At 39.4% G+C, this 16,588-nt stretch overlaps 1 protein-coding gene across 1 annotated transcript in view; it reads left to right on the top strand.

Moving 5' to 3' along the window:
- The window catches only part of LOC308105817 (inactive dipeptidyl peptidase 10-like), a gene marked incomplete at both ends in the record, with an annotated part of 142,989 nt that overhangs the window by 28,542 nt on the left and 97,859 nt on the right, over positions 1–16,588 (top strand). The window lies entirely within an intron of this gene.

Below are 16,588 nucleotides of genomic sequence, written 5' to 3'. Positions count from 1 at the left end.
AGTGAAGTGTATCTGGGGAATGTTTCTCCTGGGTGTTATAGCAGAGCATTTAGATAGTCATACATCCATGCGATAAGGAGCCTCGCTAAATCTTAACGTAATGCAATTCACAGAAAGCAGATTGAATCTCTATAACATGACTTATCACACTATAGAGCTTATCTCTTCAGATAGCATGACACACACACACACACACACACACACGCACGCACGCGCGCGCGCGCGCGCGCGCCCACCATGCTGTCATTGTGTCTCCTTATCGGCCTCTATCGCTGCTGATTTGACAAAGTGGAGGACAGCAGGCACTGTCGCCAGACTGTTGTGAGAGAAGTGAGCAACCAGGTCCATGAAAACAAGCCTGAAAGAAGCCACTATATAGGCTACATACTTTAAACCTGTATACATCGGCTATTTGAAAATCGACATTTTTTTAATTTGGTCTTGTTTCTAAAGTGTAGCTGTTTATTGTCTCCCTTGTCCGTCCGTCCGTGTGTGTGTCCGTGTGTGTGTCCGTCTGTCACCAGCTAATCTCCGGCACCGTTGGCCCGGTCGCTCCGAAACTGTGCACACACACTCCCTGGATGCCAATTCAGAACCTCTGCCCCAAATCTTTCACAAGGGCCTGTTATAGCGCCACCAGGAGGCCGATTTGTGCAAACCCCATTTTTTAATATTACTCCTACAAATTTTATCCAAACGTCATGCAAATCGGTAAACAGTATCACTATAGTCATGTGATCAACACGGATCTGTCTGATTTCCCATATTCCATCCTCATTGCCTAAGGTTGGCTTCCAAAGTTTGCAGGATTGGTCCGTTTTGAACAAAAAGCCTCAAAGTATACACACAGCTTGGGATTTCCGTGAAATTTCACACGCACATTCCCACTAGGCCGAGGAAGAAATGCCACCCTTCTCACATTGGCCTGTTATAGCGCCACCAGCAGGTCTAATTTAGCAAAACACATTTTTGGAACAAAATGCCTCAAATCATGAATGCAGTGTCAATGCAAGAATAAATGGCACCGTCCGTCCGTCCGTCCGTCCGTCCGTCCGTCCGTCCGTGTGTGTGTGTGTGTGTGTGTGTGTGTGTCTGTGTGTGTGTCCGTCTGTGAACAGCTAATCTCCCACACCGTTGGCTTGATCGCAGTGAAACTGTGCACACACACTCCCTGGATGCCAATTCAAAACCTTTGCCCCAATTTTTTCACATGGGCCTGTTATAGTGCCACCAGGAGGCCAAAATAACCTACCTGACCTGGTGGAGACCTGTGCTCCAAGGAGCACTTTTTCTAGTTTGTGTGTGTCTAGTCTTGTTTCTAAAGTGTAGTTATTTATTTGGTATCTTGATTGACAAGCTACCTAACCAATAGCATTAATTTCCGGTTGCATTAGCTATGACGCGATATAGAAAGATGTCGGATTTGAAATTGCTGAACAATCGGCGTAATTTACGTCTGTAGAAACCAATGGCATCGCTTTGTCCATTCATTTTTACAGTCTATGATAGGAGCCCATGCAGGCAGACAGGAGATATGAAGAGGCTGAATGTTGGACATAGAATCCATTCTCTGTCCGTCCACAGGCTGATGGACTCGTTTAGATCAGGGTCCACTAAAGAGGAAGGGGAGAGTGTGTGTGTGTGCGCGCGCTTGTGTGTGCATGCGTGCGTGTGTGTGCGTGAAAAAAGTACTTGCATCTTTTACTTAAGTAAAAGTATCAATACTGCAGGGTAGAAATACGCTGTTACAAGTAAAAGTCTGGTTATCAAAATTAAGTAAAGTAAAGTTAAGTAAAAGTACCAAAAGTATTGGTATCAAAATATATTTAAAGTACCAAAAGTAAAAGTACTCATTGTGCAGAATGTCCAATTTCACAAGTTCATAATGTATACAGATCTTTTGAAAATCTGTCACATTAAACATCTTCTCGTTCGTATTTATTTTTAATTTCTCCTTTTATTTCACCAGGAACATTCATTACCCCATGAGATACACCGTCTCTTTTACAAGCCGGTCCTGACTAAGACAGCAGCATAAACAGTTTCACATAAAATAAATACCATAAAACAGCAATATAAGATGTTTCTTAATTAAAAAAATATACTTAAAATTACAGTGCATAAAAGAAGGGTTTAGCAGCGTTCAGCCACATGAGCATTCAGTGGTCAAGTTCAGTATAGTCCTTAATCATGTTTTTTTTAGCATCTTCAATGCTTATAAAATAATCTAATTAAATTGAACATTAACCAATGAATCCATTCAGACCAGGAACGTGTCTGTGTCATTTTAAGATTTCTTTGGCTATTCGACGCTGTGGGCGCTGGGGGCGTGTCCTCTCCTCCGTGTCATCAATGCCCATACCCTAGGTGGGGTTGTTGAAAGGGCCTTTCTGTGTGCAGTTTGCATGTTCTCCCCGTGTTCCCTAGGGTAGGTACCCTCACAAAAACATGCAGTAATCCTGGTCTCTATACTGCCTCCTCCTGGTCAGCCGGGGCGCCTGGTGGAGGGGAAAGGAACTGGTTGGAATAACGTGTTCCTTCCACGCGCTACGTCCTACCGGGGAAACTCCCTCCTGTCAGGTGACAAGAAGCGGCTTGCTGACTCCTCATGCGTTGAAGGAGGCATGAGCTCGGCTCTAGGCTCTCCCTAGACTGGCAGAGGGAGTGTAACGCCCAGGATTACTTTGACAATTGGCACTGGGTGAAAAAATGGGTTACAAAAGCGTGGGATAAAAATGTAAGAGAATGTAAGACATATCAACGTGGTCAACCTACATACATACAGTATACTGTACTGTACTCTGTGTTCAGGTAGGCCTACATACTGTACTGTACATTCATGTTCAACATTGAACTATGTCCTGCTGACGGGTGGAAGGTGAAAAATGCATATTTACCACGTCTGGTTCCCCGTCTGGCCCGTCGCTGCCTTATCAAAACCTTTAACCTTATCAACATCAGAAATGCTCCATCATGCAACATCAGAGGCTTTCTTTGTCTCTCATATCTATGGAAATGTGTGTTTACTGTGGAGAGAGAGAGAGAGAGAGAGAGAGAGAGAGAGAGAGAGAGAGAGAGAGAGAGAGAGAGAGAGAGAGAGAGAGAGAGAGAGAGAGAGAGAGAGAGAGAGAGAGAGAGAGAGAGAGAGAGAGATGGAGATGCGTTCCCGGATTGAATGGGTTAAAACCAAACACTAAACAAAACGTGTCATTTTCTTCCAGAGTCTCCTCTCTTTGGATCATTAGCAGTGAGATGATGTAATACTTGTAGTTCTTCCAACACTAATTGAGCATCTCACTGTTTGAGTGACTCTCGCTCCAAAACGGTCTCATCACCTCCGTTTCATCACCTTCGTCACATGACAGGTTGTTGATTAGTAAACAGTGAATGATCTCGCCTATTATATTCAAAACCATTGCATCATACTTGGCAGAGAGGATTTCTGAGCATCCCCGACCATCTGCTTTCATAAGAGTCTGTTGTGCCTCCTGTGAGGGTGAACCTTTGAGCAAACGTATACGTACGCACGTCTACTGGGCTGGTATTCAACCTACACACGTGTGTGCCTCTCAGCTGTCCTTCTGTCTGTCTGTGTCTGTCTGTCTGTCTGTCTGTCTGTCTGTCTGAGCACTTTTTCTAGTTCCCCTCTGCAATATCCGTTTCAAGTCAAATAAAGTGTCTTGAATACGTACAGTATGTATGTATGGTATGTGTATTCCTTACATTGTTGCCTATACCATAGTAGCCTATAATGTTCGTCATGGTTGGAATACTTAGTTTGAATAATAATTGAATTGATCGCCATGATCGACCGAGGAAATGACCGCTTACCTACTCCACAGTGACTGGTTGACTTGGTTCATTGATTATTTAGAAGTCACACCAATCATTACCGTCGACACTAATGGTCTTAATATTGCAAATGAAGAGGAACAAATGAATCCATATATTAGAGGTGTAAGGAATGAATTGATAACCCCCATACCGTTCCGCTATGCCTATACATAGAAGTAGCCTACAGGATGTAATTGTCTCCGCCAGGCCAAAAGGCATGGCGAGAGAGTATGTTTTACCCTCCGTCCGTCCGTGTGTGTGTCCGTCCGTGTGTGTGTCCGTCCGTCCGTGTGTCCGTCCGTCCGTGTGTTAGCAGCTAATCTCTGGCACCGTTGGCCCAGTCACTGCGAAACTGTGCACACACACTCCCTGGATGCCAATTCAGAACCTCTGCCTCAACATTTTCACATGGGCCTGCACAAATCGGCCTCCCGCTACCTGGAGGCCGATTTGTGCAAAACTCTTTTTTTTGTATTACTCCTACAGATTTTATTCAAACGTCATGCAAATCGGTACACAGTATCTCTATAGTCATGTGATCAACACGGATCTGTCCGATTTCCCATAATCCATCCTCATTGGCTAAGGTTTGCTTCCAAAATCTGCAGGATTGGTCCGTTTTGAACAAAATGCCTCAAATCATGAACACAGCTTGCGATTTCCGTGAAATTTCACAAACACATTCCCACTAGGCCGAGGAAGAAATGCCACCCTTTTTCACATTGGCCTGTTATAGCGCCACCAGCAGGTCTAATTTAGCAAAACACATTTTTGGAACAAAATGCCTCAAATCATGAATGCAGTGTCTGATTGCCGTGAAAGGCCTAAGAATAAATGGCACGGTTGGCACCCTTTTCACATTGGCCTATTATAGCGCCACCAGGAGGCCAGAATAACATACCTGACCTGGCGGAGACCTGTGCTCCGAGGAGCACTTTTTCTAGTTTCATATGTCTTACATTCATATATTCACATACACACACATGCACACGCAGACTACATCCTTCAGAGATTCAGTTGCATATTGGCGATGCGACACGTTGTGAGCTTGTAGATCTGCAATTTTCAAATAGCCTAGGGGGCGGGGGCGGGGGCGGGCACACAGATCGGTGAACCAATAGGAGCCCGCGGATCTTTTCTCCGGAGATTTTGAATCCGCCCCTCTAGACCAGATATCAGACGTGCTGGGCCAGGCTAAGTAACTAATAACTAAAGTTTTCAAATAATTGTAGTGGAGTAAAAGTACAATATTTGCCTCTGAGATGTAGTGGAGTAAAAGTACAATATTTGCCTCTGAGATGTAGTGGAGTAAAAGTACAATATATGCCTCTGAGATGTAGTGGAGTAAAAGTACAATATTTGCCTCTGAGATGTAGTGGAGTAAAAGTACAATATTTGCCTCTGAGATGTAGTGGAGTAAAAGTACAATATTTGCCTCTGAGATGTAGTGGAGTAAAAGTACAATATATGCCTCTGAGATGTAGTGGAGTAAAAGTACAATATTTGCCTCTGAGATGTAGTGGAGTAAAAGTACAATATTTGCCTCTGAGATGTAGTGGAGTAAAAGTACAATATTTGCCTCTGAGAGGTAGTGGAGTAAAAGTACAATATTTGCCTCTGAGAGGTAGTGGAGTAAAAGTACAATATTTGCCTCTGAGATGTAGTGGAGTAAAAGTACAATATTTGCCTCTGAGATGTAGTGGAGTAAAAGTACAATATTTGCCTCTGAGATGTAGTGGAGTAAAAGTACTATATTTGCCTCTGAGATGTAGTGGAGTAAAAGTAGAATATTTTCCTCTGAGATGTAGTGGAGTAAAAGTACAATATATGCCTCTGAGATGTAGTGGAGTAAAAGTACAATATTTGCCTCTGAGAGGTAGTGGAGTAAAAGTACAATATATGCCTCTGAGATGTAGTGGAGTAAAAGTACAATATTTGCCTCTGAGATGTAGTGGAGTAAAAGTACAATATTTGCCTCTGAGATGTAGTGGAGTAAAAGTACAATATTTGCCTCTGAGATGTAGTGGAGTAAAAGTACAATATTTGCCTCTGAGATGTAGTGGAGTAAAAGTACAATATTTGCCTCTGAGATGTGGTGGAGTAAAAGTACAATATTTGCCTCTGAGAGGTAGTGGAGTAAAAGTACAATATATGCCTCTGAGATGTAGTGGAGTAAAAGTACAATATTTGCCTCTGAGATGTAGTGGAGTAAAAGTACAATATTTGCCTCTGAGGTGTAGTGGAGTAAAAGTACAATATTTGCCTCTGAGATGTAGTGGAGTAAAAGTACAATATTTGCCTCTGACATGTAGTGGAGTAAAAGTACAATATTTTCCTCTGATGTAGGTGTTTCCTCGTTGCTAATTCCTCTCTCGAGGCAACAGAGCCACTGTAGCTAAATGACCGACTGTCACCCATCAATCAATTAAAACCTAGCAGAGCCCGTCAGACTCACTATTCATTAACATAACATAATCACACGCACCTTCTGAAACTATTGATTGGTTCTGCGAGGGGCTCTTTGGCTATGGTATAGTACAAACCTTCCTCATCTGTCTTTGTACTGTAATTACCCAAGTATCTGTCATAAAATATGATATTTTTTCATAATATATTTTTTTTAGTATGTACTTAACTTGATTTATTTATATTTGTGGATACTGGATAGTGAAAATAGCAGATCTGCAAGCTCACACCGAGTCTTATAGCTTATAGATCTGCTATTTATTTTTTATTAGACCATACCCGTCAGGTGATATGAGCACCCAAAGTGCGTCATGGTCCGCTTGTTTCGCGGATGTGTCGACACCGGCGCTTGTTTCACGCACATGATTTGGCAACCTGGGAGCCAGCGAACACAAAAACGCTAATAAACAGCCGACATTTGGGGAAAGCTGAAAACGGGCTTCGGTGTTCAGCGCACAAGGTAATGGTCAATGGCTGTGTGCAAATTCAGATCAATTGGTCCAGCTACTGAGGGGAACCGGGCAGAAGAGTTTTGGGCTCACTGCACGAGCTTTGTAGAATTATAGGATGATGATAATTTTAATATATATATATATATATATGTATATGTATATATATGTATATACACATTTTACTAGTAGTGGAGTGCTATTTGACCAGGAGTTATAGTATCTATACTTTGTAGAGTACTATTTGACCAGGAGTAATAGAGTACTATGTGACCAGGAGTAATAGTATCTATACTATAGTACTTTCTCCACCACTGATCATCTGTATTCTTGCTGCTGTGACATCTTGGATTTTTAAAGCTGTCTTAACTTACATCATCTTCTAGTGATGTATGTGATCCTTTCAAAGCCTACATGTTGTTTAGTGTGTCTTCTCACAGCTTAGATTACATCAGCTTATTTGATTTTATCTCAGCTTTCACTTTCATCTTTTAATTATTTGACTTGACTGTCATCTCCTCCATCGTTGTAACTTTAGCATCCTCCTCACGGAGCTTATTACTCCACTTCAGAGCATTCAGCTAAATTAATCCTTAGACCGGGAACGCATCTGTGTCATTTTAAGATTTCTTTGGGCTATTCGAAAATAGCAGATCATATGTATTTATGTATAATATGTTTACATATTTATATTATATAATATATATTTATAATATATATGTAATTTTTGCTTGTGCATGTATTTCGCCCCGCCTGCAGTTCCAGCTTTGGCCACTGGGGTGGCAGCCTCAATGTTTCTCAGCAACTCTGGGGGCTTGGTTCTTATAGGCAGGTGGGATTTCAGAAAAAAGGCCTTCTATAAGGAGGTTAAAGGCATTTGGGGGTAAAAGTTGGGAACAATAGTGTAACATTCTCTGATAAGGGGTCTATAGAGTGTGTGTTTAGTAACATGAGTCTCCATGTCTCTCCATCTCTGTATTAAACAGAGAACACATTTTCAGGTTGGGATACCAATTTTATCCAATCGGGAGAGAGAACTCACACAAGATACAGAATGAACACGTTAAATTGTGTCGACACAAAGCTGATAAATGGCCACTGATACATATAGAGCTTTTACTTTTTTATACAATTTTTTTTTTTACCTACAAATATCACTTACCCTACCTTTTAGGCATAATGTATATTTTGTATGTTTGAGAGGCAATAAGTGCCGATTCTCACGGACCATTGATCAGAGGCTATGATTTGAGACGAACGCAGACCACACTGTAAACCATACATGGACAACTGGCGGCCCGGGGGCCACATGCGGCCCCCACCTTCACTTAACGCGGCCCGCAGGTTAATATCAGAATACTGATATATTATTGATTTCAGCTGTTATGATTCCAAACATGCAAACATGACCCACTTTAATGACTTCAGTCTATATTAGTAGCTTAATGACTAGTATTAATATTCTATTGTCTTTTTTATGTCCAAAGTATTTCTATTTAAGTTCATAAAGTTAACATACGTATAACTAAATGCATTTGAAATTAAATACACATTTTACTTTTCAGGATTCCAATTAAAACATTGCAAAAAAACAAATCAGGATTCCAATTCAAAAATAGCAAACATAGCAGATCTACAAGCTCAAAACGTGTCGCAGTTTTTGCTACTTTTGTGTGACATAAAATGACCCTATACAGTATATGCGATGTGGCCCTCTGGAGTGAGTGTGGAAATATAGTGGCCCTCCATCATCAAAGTTGCTTCACCCCTGCTCTAAACCTTCTTTAGGTAATGATCTGATGCAATGTAGACGTTATGAGTTCATTTCATGCTTCTGTCTCTGACATTTGAGGCAAAGCACAATGTTTGTATCCTCTGTTCTGTTGCAGAGCGTCAGTGAAACCATGATCAACCATAAAGCCAGTGATCTGTGTGTACGACAGCTTTACTCACTCCAATGACATTATTATTTTGTTGAACGAAACATCGTTATTTTGATTCATCTCTTCACAGCTGTAGTGGTGTAAAGTAACAAAGTACTTTTACTCAAGTACTGTACTTAAGTACAATTTTGAGGTGTTTTTTACTTTACTGGAGTATTTCCAATTTCCAATACTTTGACTTCTTCTCCACTACATTTCATGGGTAAATATTGTACGCGGAGCCTAATCAAGAAATGGATGATGCCGCAGCAGACGCCCCTGTGGATTGTGGGTATTAACGAGGTGGCGGCGCCCATCTGTTCAGGCGGTTTCTGTGATGGACCGGGACGGGAGGCTACAGGTGTCTCTGTGACAGCAGCGGAAACGTGTTCTGATGGCTCATGAACAGTGGTGGAAAGTATTTAAGTACATGTACTTGAGTACTTTATTTATTACAGTTTTGAGGTATTTTTTTACTTTACTGGAGTATTTCCAATTTTCAGTACTTTTACATCTACTCCACTACATCTCAGAGGCAAATATTGTACTTTTACTCCACTGCAATTATGTGAAAACTTAACATACATTAACCACTTCAGTCCTATATACATTTCGACCATTTGAAAATAGCCGATCTACAAGCTCACAATGCGTCACGATGCGACACATTGTGAGCTTGTAGATCTGCTATTTTCAAAAAAAGTGAACATTCTGCATAATGAGTACTTTCTACTTTTTGTACCTTAAGTACATTTTGATACCCATACTTTTGTACTTTTATCCAAGTAAAGTTTGAATTCCTTACTTTTACTTGTAAGGGCGCGCTCTCACCGCACTTTTATTTTACCTCTGGGGCGGAATCTGCCAATGCTTTGTCAATGTAAATGCGTGGATTCACGCAAGAGCGGATCTTTCCGCTTGTCGCGCAGACCGTGCGTTTATCTGCTCTACGCGACTTGTCCATTGGAAGCATAAAACTGCTGGAGGCAGAGCTGATTTTCCCCCTCTGTCCAATCGGTTGAGTCGAAGGCGGACCGTCCCAAGACTCAGGAAGCAACATAGTGCTCAAGGCAGAAGGCGGTGCGGGGCTGCGGGCTACGGGGAGGGTCCTGAAAGTGAGTGACAGGCGCGTCACTCCCGTTTTTTAGAATCCGCTGGCTGCAAAAAACTGTGGCCGCGCACAACCTGCGTTTAACAGCGGCCAGCCAACTTTTGGTCCACCGCACTTTTATTTTACCTCTGGGGCAGAATCTGCCAATGCTTTGTCAATGTAAATGCGTGGATTCTCGCAAGAGCGGATCTTTCCGCTTGTCGCGCAGACCTTGCGTTTATCTGCTCACACGACTTGTCCATTTGAAGCATAAAACTGCTGGAGGCAGGAGCTGATTTTCCCTCTCTGTCCAATCGAGTGAGTCGAAGTCCCAAGACTCAGGAAGCACCATGGTGCTCAAGGCAGAAGGCGGTGCGGGCTCTATGGGTGCGGGCTACGGGAGGGTCCTGAAAGTGAGTGACAGGTGGGTCACTCCCATTTTTTTGAATTCGCTGGCTGCAAAAAACTGTGGCCGCGCACAACCTGCGTTTAACGCTAGCCGACCATGTTTTGGTGGGAGCGCGCCCTAACAGGGTATTTCTACATTGCAGTATTGATACTTTTACTTAAGTAAGAAATGTGAGTGAGTACTGAGAATGAGTATTTTTTTCCACCACTGGTCATGAACAAAACTAGAGTTGAATTGATGTGAAAGTACAGTATTCACAACATAATGCTTAATTGATATCCAGTGTTGGAAAAGTTACTAAAACATAGTAATATATTACTTATTACATATTACTTGTTTAAAAAGTAATATAGTTACTTTACTTATTACTCCCTGCCAAAAGTAATTAGTTACTTTACTAGTTACTGAAAAAAAGTAATATATTACTTTAAGTTACATATTACTTTATAGTTACTTTCCAACACTGTGTTGGAAAAGTTACTAAAACATTACTTTCCAACACTTTTGGAAAAGTTACTAAAACAAAGTAATATATTACTTATTATATATTACTTGTTTAAAAAGTAATATAGTTACTTTACTTATTACTCCCTGCCAAAAGTAATTAGTTACTTTACTAGTTACTGGAAAAAAGTAATAATATTACTTTAAGTTACATATTACTTTAGTTACTTTCCAACACTGTTGATATCTTTGCGAAGCGACTCGTTCTGAGCTTGTAGATCTGCTGCTTTTGCTACTTTTGAAACCTGAAAAGTAACACTGATGGACATATGAGGTTTCCATGCGACTGGGACGATGTGTAAATGTTAGGGGTGTAACGATACATTTTAACAGCGATACGATACGGACGATATTGGTTCATTCATGGCGATACACGAAATGATCTAAAATCGATACAGTGACTATTTAGCAAAAAATATGAATATGTTTGAAACGTGTGGATGTGCAGCTTTTTTAAGGGAAAAAGGTATTATTATGGATATAAATAAGTAAACACAGTGATTCTCTGGCAAATACATGGACATTGTATTTGAACACATTATGGACAAACCCACACCTTGACATGAACACAGAGAACACACACATTTATTGATAAACCAAGTGTAACGATATGGAATGGAAAAGTAATTAAACCCCCCTTTCTCTTTTTTCTTCTTAAAATTGCTAAATACAACACACAAGCACTTTAATTGATTATTTGCATTGCAAAACGATTGGATTCGATACAAGGTCAGACGATGCAATATTTTGCTGTTTGCATATCGATATAGTAGATTGTTGAAAATCAAAAACAATTTTTCGGTGCAGTTATATCGTTACACCTCTAGCAAATGTAGCCTGTGTGTGTGAAAGTACAGTAGTCACGATCACTTCCTGTGTGGCCAACAAAATGCTTAATTGTTGGACATATTATGTCCACCCGACAGAGACGATGTGTAAATGTATTCCATGCATGTGAAAGTACAAGATTAGTTAAAAACTTCCGTTCCTTTCTGGCCAACAAAATGCTTAATTGATATTCAATCGATGTACAAATCAGGCTTCATCCAACCAGCATAATATATTAATCACTAGACCAATATTTGAAAACATCAAATTAGTAGAAATAAGTGTGTCTGACAAGGTTCATGTAAATTATATATTCTCAAATCTTGTGACAGCCTTGAGGTTTAAAAGAAAAAAGACTGCATGATATTAAAATGCATATTAGGCCTTATATTATTTTGCATAAAGCTGTTTGTATCTGTCTTCATAAACCTACTGTGGGTAAAGTCAGTTTGTTCAATACGGCCTTATGAAGAAAAATACACCAATGTTCCATTCATCATTCATTCTTTCATTCATTCTCCGAGTGCCACGCTACGAGTTTGTAGATCTGCTATTTTTTGCAAATCTTGGAATATACATTTTCTAAAGCAGACATTTTTAACTCAACTCTTTGCTTCTGGGGATTCTACAAATGTCTTCTAGATCCTAACAAAAATCCTAATAAAAAAACGTATGTTGCTATAATATCAGTGGTTTTCAAACTTTTTCATATCAAGGACCCCAAAATTATATATTTGGACCCCCATCTCAAAATACGTTGTTCCAAGGACCCCCCAGAAGTAAAGATTTTAGTAAAAAAAATTGCTTTAAAAAAAAAAATCATATTTATATTCAAAGATTTGCACACATTTGCACGATTATATATATAAATAGCAGATCTAGAAGCTTAAATATCTGCTATTTTTTAAAAGCCAAAGAAATCTAAAAATGACACAGATATATCGGTTAAACCAGTGATTCTCAAACATTTTCATGTCAAGGACCCTCAAATTATTGTGTGTTTGTCCACGGACCCCCATCTGAAATGATCATTTGTGCCAAAAATATTCCATATTTTGCATTTTTCCCCCCAATATGTATTTTTTAAATAGCAGATCTATAAGCTCACAATGCGTTGCATCACGACATGGTGTGAGCTTGTGTTGACGTATATAGGTTTGAAGTGCTCATGTGGCCTAAATAATAATAATAGTTGCTTATTCCTATATCGAAAAATCGGGCAACACTGCGTTCTACAGATTCAGAAGGACTCAACGCCCTTATAAAGTACAACGATGTATGTGGAAACATGAATTAGAGCAGGGGTCTTCAACGTTTTCAGGCCAAGGACCCCCTAGCTGAGAGAGAGATGAAGCAGGGACCCCCTACTCTATATTGTATAACATTGAGAGAACTTTAGCCAAAAATAGCAGATCTACAAGCTCACAACGCCTTGCGCTAGATCGGCTATTTTTGACAAAGAGGTGTAGAGTGAAAAAAAGAGCAGACCAAGTAAACTAAAAAAGTTTAATCTAAAACACAATTTTATACAGTATGTAGTGGGGGTCCCTGCTTCATCTCTCTCTCAGCTAGGGGGTCCTTGGGCTGAAAACGTTGAAGACCCCTGCTCTACACCTATAGCCTCTTTGCCAAAAATAGCCGACCTACAAGCTCTCAACGCCTCGCAGCGCGAGGCGTTGAGAGCTTGTAGATCTGCTATTTTCGGCTAATGTTCCCCTCAGAAAAGCAATTCTAGGGTTCAAGTGGTTAATGTAAAAAAACGAAATCTTATCACACAAAGATTTGGCGGACCCCCTATAGTAGCTCTGAGGACCCCCTAGGGGTCCCGGACCCCCTGTTGAAGACCCCTGAATTAGAGATACATCATAATGCAGCATGGCACAGTAGCCTGCAACACCAATTCTAACATTTTCAAAGAAGATTACTTTGCATGTATGCGTAAAATATTAACATAATCAATTACTCCTAAAAGTGTGTCTCGTATTGAAATGTCCCTTGCACCAAAAGAACATAAGTTTCTATAATAGAAACACAACCTCACCCTGAGTTTTCTCATATCATCATCAATGTGATGTTTAAAAGACATATAGTCTTCTTGGACAATAACCCCAGGTACTGTAATAGTGATGATCTTAATATTCAAAGACGGGGTGCTGTGATTATCAGTGATCCCCCCCCCCCCTAAAACATAATCATCAGGTATTATGGTTCTACTAGGAGGAAGATTTTTTTTCAAAAGTGTACAGAAATTGTTAAAATTATGTTTTTATGTGGACACGCCTCCAGTTCATTAAGTATACCTGGTTCTCACCTTAGCACCTCCTCCACCACCTTAGCACCACCCACCTGTCCTAGTCCCTCCTCCTCCTCATGCCCACACCTGTTGTGTTATGATAATGAGGGGGAGGGTACAATTTTACTATGTCACTAAAGCGCTGTTTTTCTATTGGCACGTTTGACCCTCAAGGTTTCAGCCTCCAGGAAGAAACTCAAAATAGTCAGAGAAGACAAAAAACACCATAAAAACACCACCAGGGGGCTTAATGAAGTTCTATCCACCTCATAGACACATGAAAGACAGAAAAAGTGCAAAACCATGGCACCACCTCTTTAAAGTAGTAACTATACCTGATTTACACAACGTAATCTCACCGCTATAACGTCATCCATCTTGAGAAATACACGCACATCATTTTGGTTTAGTCTGGATGTAATGCAAGTCTCACAGTTTGCCTTATAGATTAGTTTATCGGGGAGCATGTTCCCTCAGCCATAACCTTAACCTTAACCAGTGGTGTAAAGTAACTAAGTACATTTACTCAAGTACTGTACTTGGGTAAAATGTTGAGGTATTTTTTACTTTACTGGGGTATTTCCAATGTTCTGTACTTTCACTTCTACTCCACTACATCTCAGAGGCAAATATATTACTCTAGTTACTTTTTAGATGTTAAATATTATTACAAAACATACATTAACCACTTCAGCCCTACAGACTTTGGCTCTTTGAAAATAGCCGATATGGGAGACTCCTTTTACTGAACAAACACTCTATAGCAATGATTATTATCACAATATAGAGCTATTTAATACTGTTACTGAACAAACACTCTATAGCAATGATTACTATCACAATATAGAGCTATTTAACACTGTTACTGAACAAACACTCTATAGTAATGATTACTATCACAATATAGAGCTATTTAACACTGTTACTGAACAAACACTCTATAGCAATGATTACTATCACAATATAGATCTATTTAACACTGTTACTGAACAAACACTCTATAGTAATGATTACTATCACAATATAGATCTATTTAACACTGTTACTGAACAAACACTCTATAGTAATAGTACTATCAGACTATAGAGCTATTTAACACTGTTACTGAACAAACACTCTATATCAATGAGTACTATCACAATATAGAGCTATTTAACACTGTTACTGAACAAACACTCTATAGCAATGAGTACTATCACAATATAGAGCTATTTAACACTGTTACTGAACCAACACTCTATAGTAATGAGTACTATCACAATATAGATCTATTTAACACTGTTACTGAACCAACACTCTATCAGAATATAGAGCTATTTCATACTTATTTTAACCAAAGTAAATCACATATCCTACCTTTAATTAAAACAAATATGAGTACTTTTTCCACCACTGTTTTATTTATCTAACCACGTCCAATACTCCAACTGGAGAGCTGGGAGTGGATGGCTGATCCTCACGGTTAGCAGGTCTCCTACAGTATATTACTGTACATGTACTCAGTGGTACTCTGTTTTACTTAAGTAAAATTATCAATACTTTAATGTAGAAGAAATCTGTTACGTAGTAAAAAAAAAAATACTTGAGTGAAAGTACAAAAGTATTGGTATCAAAATGTTCTTAAAGTACCAACAGTAAAACCACCAAAATGTTTGAAAATAGCAGATCTACAAGCACAATGTGAGCTTGTAGATCTGCTATTTTCAAATAGCCTAGGTATAAAATAGGGCTAAAGTGGTTAATGCAATTTTTAATAATGTAATAATCTATTTCTGCAAAGTAACTAGTGACTAAAGTTGTCAAATAATTGTAGTGGAGTAAAAAGTACAATAATTGCCTCTGAGATGTAGTGGAGTAGAAGTAAAAGTATCAGACGATTGGAAAATACTCCAGTAAAGTAAAAAATACCTCAAAACTGTACTGAAGGAACTGAAGTACAGTACTTGAGTAAATGCACTTACAGTAGTTACTTTACACCAGTGCATGGAGTGTATGTCATCTGATGGCTTTATTGCGGCGGTCGTGCCAATAGGCTGTGAACACATTAGAGAGAGGCTGTTGAACGCAGTCACATGATTTATCACGTTATTCGCACCGCGGTGGCACCTAGCGTGTTAAACTCACTGCTCCTCTTACTGACACTGAAAGGTGAAAACATTTACTCAAGTACAGTACAGTTTTCAGGTACTTTTACTCTACATAAGTACTTTTATATTGTTGTTCTTTTCGGGCAAGAACCACCATGTATTTGTTTTTAATGAATGCCCTAAAGCTCATTATACAAGAGTGTCACAAAAGTATCTTGTAGAACGACTATTTTCACTATATTAAAAATTAGATTTTTTTTCATTATTATTATTATTATATAAAAAGGAACAGAAGTTATTTGAGAACTTTCGTTAGAGTACCAGTGGTTGTAAAGTAACTAAGTACATTTATTCAAGTACTGTACTTAAGTACATTTTTGAGGATGTTCTTACTTTACTGGAATATTTACCATTTTCAATACTTTTACTTCTACTTCTACATCTCGAGGCAAATATTGTACTTTTACTCCACTACAAATATTTGAAAACTTTAGTCACTAGTTACTTTTCAGATATAAACGATCATATTATAAAACATACATTAACCACTTTAGCCCTATTTTATACATAGGCTATTTGAAAATAGCAGATCGACAAGCTCACAACGAGTCGCGATGCGACGTGTTGTGAGCTTGTAGATCTGCTATTTTCAAATGTTTTAGTACTTTAGTACTTCTGCCCCCCATGATGTCATCAAGGTAACTGG

The sequence above is a fragment of the Gymnoscopelus braueri genome (assembly GCF_963280865.1).
Source record: "Gymnoscopelus braueri genome assembly, chromosome: 18".
NCBI classification, from domain to species: domain Eukaryota; kingdom Metazoa; phylum Chordata; class Actinopteri; order Myctophiformes; family Myctophidae; genus Gymnoscopelus; species Gymnoscopelus braueri.
This window is presented reverse-complemented; position numbering and strand designations above follow the sequence as displayed.